Genomic DNA, 6,000 nt, shown 5'->3' with positions numbered 1-6,000 from the left:
CAGAGAAAGATTTGTACTCCAGCATCATTCATGCTTTCAAGGTTTTGAAAATGAATCTATGCTGATTTTCTCTGTCACTTTCACCTTTGTGTATTTTACAGAAATATTGGTAAGCTCAATATGAGGACAGAAAAAGTCTGGGAGGCTGACAGAGAGAAGAAAGGTACATTAAACATTGAGTCAGTACCTTTTAGTTTAGGTGAAGCATCATTGGCACCTGCTGTTATGTTATTTTCAGTTGTTGATTCTGTTGTTGCTGTTTTTGTTTCTTCGCCTGAACAGATGAACACAACTCAAACTGCTGTGATGAAATATTAAAACTTCAAACTCAGCAAAATAAAAAATATTTTAGTTCATTATTCTCATCAGTTTGAAGTGACTTTAAACAGCTCAGCATGTTTCTCACCTGAGGTTTGAGATCTGAAGGAAAACTGATGCAGTTTAACACCTTCAGTCACTTCACATTTAAATAACTCATATCTTGATGTGTAGATGGAGAGAGAAGTATCAAAGGTCACAGAGGCATAACAGGGAGACTGTGATGTCCTCATATCTGGTTGTCTTTATCCACTTCTTTACCCTCAAACAGCCACTCAGCTGTGTGTGTACATGTTTCATATGTCCTCACAGAGCAGCGTAACGTCACGCGATCATCGGCCACATGTTCATCCACTGTATATGAGATATTGTGAGAGAAAGAGTTAACTTTATCACTGCAATCATAATTATTGTAATGTTTCAGTAGATTGTTCTAGTAAGACAGTTGAGCTGAAAACATACTCACAGGTAACAACAGAGAGATAAACCACAGTGTCTTGAAATTCTTGTGTTGATTTGTGCCGTCTGCAGGTATACTGACCAACATCCTCATCTGTGACCTTCTTTATAACCAGAGAACATTTATCTGTAACAATCAGTCTATATGATTTAGATTTGTCCTCTGCAACAATCTGTCCAGCAGTAAAAAAGACTTTTGAATGTGCGTTTGCTGATGAACTAAAAAGCCATGTAGTACTGTCACAATTATTCTGATCATCAATCACATTTTCACAGGGCAAATTGACGTCATCTTCGACTCTGACAGTGTAGGAGAGGGCTCCCTGCTGCTGTGAGACGAGAGAGAAATATAAAGAATAAAGAAAAATATAAAAATGCAATGTTTATGTCAGTGTGAAGATAATTTAAGATACAACAAAAGTCTGCATACTGTAAAACTTCAATCAATAGCCTGGGATATTATTTGCTGAAATCACTGAACTCAACAGGCTTAAATTTGAGACGGGAGTCTATACAGGACGAGCTTTACATTTGTTTCACACAAAACGTGCTCAGCAACAATGGAAATACAATCAGATTATTTATTTAACCCTCTGAGACCTGGACAAAATGGCTATATTTGATTCAAAAACAGAAGGGTAATGGATGAAGAAGGTAAAGAGCAACAAAAAAAAGACATGACCCACAGATCAGCAAGAAATCTGTGACAAGTACAAGAAAATTACCTGAAAATTTGCCAAAACAAACAAAAACAAACAAACAAAAATAACCAAAAAAAGAGAAAGTAAGAAAAAAAAAAACCAAACATGATGAAATAAGAAATAAGCAAAACAAAAAAAAATAATTAAAGATTATTTTAATTCTGTTAAATGTCTAATTATGAATACAGGTCACTGGACATTTTTTCCCGAGCTTAAAAAAATGTCCTCTTTGGTGTTCATGGTTTCATTAAAATTACTTATACTTGATTTTTGATAACTTGATTATTGAATTGTGAGAATCTTTGGAAGCTAAAGATTTGTGCAGTATGTCGATACTGACAAAAATTTAAAAATATATACATATTGTATGAGTGATCTCAACAGCTGACTAAGGTTATCTCCAGCAAGTAGCCAACAACCCGGGTTTATACACCTAAAAAACAATAAGAATTAACAGCATGGTAACAAGACCAGACCTCTTATTGAGACAGACATTTATTTGCAAAAATGTGCAGCCACAGTTGGCTATTAAAGGGACTCTGTGTCTTATTGGGATTCGGCTTTGATTTGAAGTTTTACAGTATATGCCTCACTGCTGGTTTCACTAAACTCACTATTCAGCTCACTGGAAATCAAACAAACACTTGTGTGTCTTGGTTAAACAAACTTTAGGTAAGAAAGTAACATTAATGATTGCAATAAGTTTGCTGTTTTAAATGTTTCTGTTATTCCTTTATATGATGTGTATCCTTACCTGTTAAATGAAGCAGCACTATGAGAAATAAAGACATTTTAATCCATCTGAATTCAGCCATCGTGTCTCTCTGTCTCTCTCCGTTTCTTCTTCGTGTAAATCTCTAAACTAGCTGTTTCTTAAAGACAAACGATGTATTTACTTCCTCTAATTAATGAAGTGTCACTTCCTCATTGTGACTGTCATCTTTTCTTTCTCTCATATGTCACTTTTTGGACAAACCACATTAGCTTTTAACTCTTTAACTGCTGACCAACATGAGCTGATACGAAATCCAAACTGAGCAGAAGAATCTGACATTAACAGCAGTGAACAATTTCAAAGTTTCCTCTCAGTCAGCTATTAAACTCAAACTCTCAAAAGTGACTCACACAAGATGTGTCACTTACTGTTAGTTTGCTTTAATGACTTTCATACCAGAACATAAAAAATAAACTGAATACAGATACAGACACATTCAAGTGCCCACAGCACATTTTAACATGTGTATAATGCTCATTTATATTTCCAGCAGCCTTGTGGTGTTGAGTTATTGTGCTGCTAGTGAACCTACTGCACCCCCTCTGGACAAAAAGGCTTTCTACAGTTAAAATGAACGTAACTGTTTGTTTGTTTGGTTTGTTGATTAAGTGGCTGCTTGGTAACATGTGGCAACATTGTTTTCTGATGTATTCTTTTCTGGCGTCGTTCAGCTGCATCATCAAACTCCTCCACTTCTTCTTTTGCAGAAAATATGAATGTTTTCACCTTTAGTTTTCTTCCACCTGCTGACAGCCACAGTGATTATTAAGAGCGCTGCAACAACCACCAACACACTGATGAAACAAAACCACCGACCTGGAAAAAAGACTCTGCTTCTTTATCTTTTGTTCGGATGTTTAGAACTGTTTCTAAAATACTGTTTTAAAGGAGAGATGCTGCATCTACTTCCTGTTATGACTGTGATGTCATTTCCTATAGGTTACTTTTAGACTTTAGACTTTGTCTCTGAATTTCATGTAGATGTCTAAACAGACAAAATGTCTGTTACAATTTTGACTTTTACATTTTTTGAAATGTGGTTTTCTCTCATAGGAAAGTTTAATGTTTCTGCACTCAGTGATCCAGTCTAATGCTGCGTCAAAAAACTGTATTAAAGCTCATGTTGAGTCTCAAGCTCACACAGTGTCCAGTCCCATGATGCATTTGTGACACTGACATGTTTCAACTCCCAAAAAAAGACGACTGAGGAAACTGATGAAGATTGTTGGTTATGATGTGCAACTTTTTTTCTTTAGACGGTGTTTATTCTATAAAAGACCCTCAGCATGTCTATCTGTATTCAGACACATTAAAGTGCTCAGGGAGAAAAGAGCTGCTCTCAACCCAACAGAGGGAAGGTTCCCTACAAGAACACTCGCTTTCCATTATGACACTTTCGTACATGAAGAAACCACAAAATAAAGTGTAGAATTTCTTTATTTTCTCGTTATTTTTAGATATAATAAAAAGAAGGTGGTTACTGACTCCATTAAGGCTGAAAACCCAGTTAAACACGTTCACAGACACATTCACACACCCACAAACATGTTCACAGTTATGCTAAATGAAAGTGAATTAAAATGAGTTGTTCTGCGCACAGAAACATGAAAAAAAAAAATAGCTCAAGCTGCTGTAGCTTCAATAACGGGCAGTAAACATAAAAATCAGCTCTGAAATCTTTAGCTGGAAGAAAATTTAAGGAAGTGAACAAGAACTGAAAGCTCTTCTCTGTTCAATAAAGTCAAAATGCAGCTGCTGTTTGTCTAGACTGACTGCAGATGAGAAAACTTTTTTCAGCTGATGCAGGAAAAGATTTCAGACAAAAATAAAGTGATTCTTTCTTTGTTTTTTTTACAATCTTTTAGTGGTCCTGCACGACGTGATGAGTTTATTAGCGGAGTCTGATGGAGGCAGAAGTGTTGGTCAAATCTCTATCAGAGGGTGTGATGTTTTCATAGTTCACTGTACCATCATCTTCATCATAACGCACCTGTGAGAAACAACACAACACAATCAAACACACACTTTCCAATCCCACAGCTGTGATCTGGAGGCGTCCACTGCACAACATGATGTCATTTAAGTGAAGCTGCCCTTTAATGTCGACCTCATCATGTGCAGTTTGTGTCAAAGAGGAGCTGATTCAGATCTCTGTATTTGTGTCAGTGTTGTATTAAACTACATTATATTGTCATGTTTCACTTATTTTTGCGTCCAGCTCACTTGACCTGTTTGTTGTTGTCTTCCTCTGTCTGTATGTACAGTTTATTCTGAAGTGTGTAAGTACCAACAGTAAAAACATTTCATTATTAGCTGTGAAACTCACAGCGATTTCTTCCATCTGTGTCTTCTTCTCTGAAAAGACGAGCAAAAGAGTTGACTTTAGTTTCCACAGTAAAATCCAGGTTCATCAAACTTTTTATCTGTGAATGTTCTCACCTTTATTTCTCGTCCACATGTTGACGGCCACAACAATTATTATGAGTGCAGCTAAACCCACAGACACAATGGTGAACCTCAACCACCAGTCTGGAGAGACAATAAAACATTTAAAACATTTGCTTGCAGCTTAAAACACCAATGCAAAAATGCAGTGTTATAGTAATTGTTGTTATTGATACTTTTTAAAGGATTTAATCTTTTTAAATGAGCCAAAAGCGACTTTAACTTGTTCATTATTGCCGTGTCTTTGATTTCAGAGAAAGATTTGTACTCCAGCATCATTCATGCTTTCAAGGTTTTGAAAATGAATCTATGCTGATTTTCTCTGTCACTTTCACCTTTGTGTATTTTACAGAAAATATTGGTAAGCTCAATATGAGGACAGAAAAAGTCTGGGAGGCTGACAGAGAGAAGAAAGGTACATTAAACATTGAGTCACTACCTTTTAGTTTTGGTGAAGCATCATTGGCACCTGCTGATATGTTATTTTCGGTTGTTGATTCTGTTGTTGCTGTTTTTGTTTCTTTGCCTGAACAGATGAACACAACTCAAACTGCTGTGATGAAATATTAAAACTTCAAATTCACAAAATTAACAAATATTTTAGTTCATTATTCTCATCAGTTTGAAGTGACTTTAAACAGCTCAGCATGTTCTCACCTGAGGTTTGAGATCTGAAGGAAAACTGATGCACTTTAACACCGTCAGTCACTTCACATTTAAATAACTCATATCTTGATGTGTAGATGGAGAGAGAAGCATCAAAGGTCACAGAGGCATAACAGGGAGACTGTGATGTCCTCATATCTCGGTTGTCTTTATCCACTTCTTTACCCTCAAACAGCCACTCAGCTGTGTGTGTACATGGTCCATATGTCTTCACAGAGCAGCGAAAAAATCACGTCATCACCGGCCTCATGTTCATCCACTATATGAGATATTGTGAGAGAAAGAGTTAACTTTATCACTGTAATCATAATTATTGTAATGTTTCAGTAGATTGTTCTAGTAAGACAGTTGAGCTGAAAACATACTCACAGGTAACAGTAGAGAGATGAACCACAGCGTCTTGAATTCGTCGTGATGATTTGTGCTGTCTGCAGTATATTGACCAACATCCTCATATGTGACCTTCTTTATATCCAGAGAACATTTATCTGTAACATTCAGTCTATATGATTTAGATTTGTCCTCAGCAACAATCTGTGCAGCAAAAAAAAGCACTTTTGAATGTGCGTTTGCTGATGAACTAAAAAGCCATGTAGTACTGTCACAATTATTCTGATCTTCAATCACATTTTCACA

General features: G+C 36.2%; 1 long non-coding RNA gene across 1 annotated transcript; it reads right to left on the bottom strand.

Moving 5' to 3' along the window:
- Window positions 1-3,672: 3,672 nt before the first annotated feature.
- On the bottom strand, window positions 3,673-4,807 carry LOC121955118. Its single transcript, XR_006106601.1, has 3 exons — window positions 4,693-4,807; window positions 4,580-4,608; window positions 3,673-4,243 (listed from the first exon to the last, which is right to left on the bottom strand). It is a non-coding gene; the product is annotated as an uncharacterized LOC121955118 (long non-coding RNA).
- Between the last annotated feature and the right edge of the window lie 1,193 nt (window positions 4,808-6,000).

This window comes from Plectropomus leopardus, chromosome 16, assembly GCF_008729295.1.
Source record: "Plectropomus leopardus isolate mb chromosome 16, YSFRI_Pleo_2.0, whole genome shotgun sequence".
Taxonomy (NCBI): Eukaryota; Metazoa; Chordata; class Actinopteri; order Perciformes; family Serranidae; genus Plectropomus; species Plectropomus leopardus.
The sequence above is the reverse complement of the archived record's forward strand: the minus strand, read 5'-3'. Positions and strand labels throughout refer to the sequence as shown.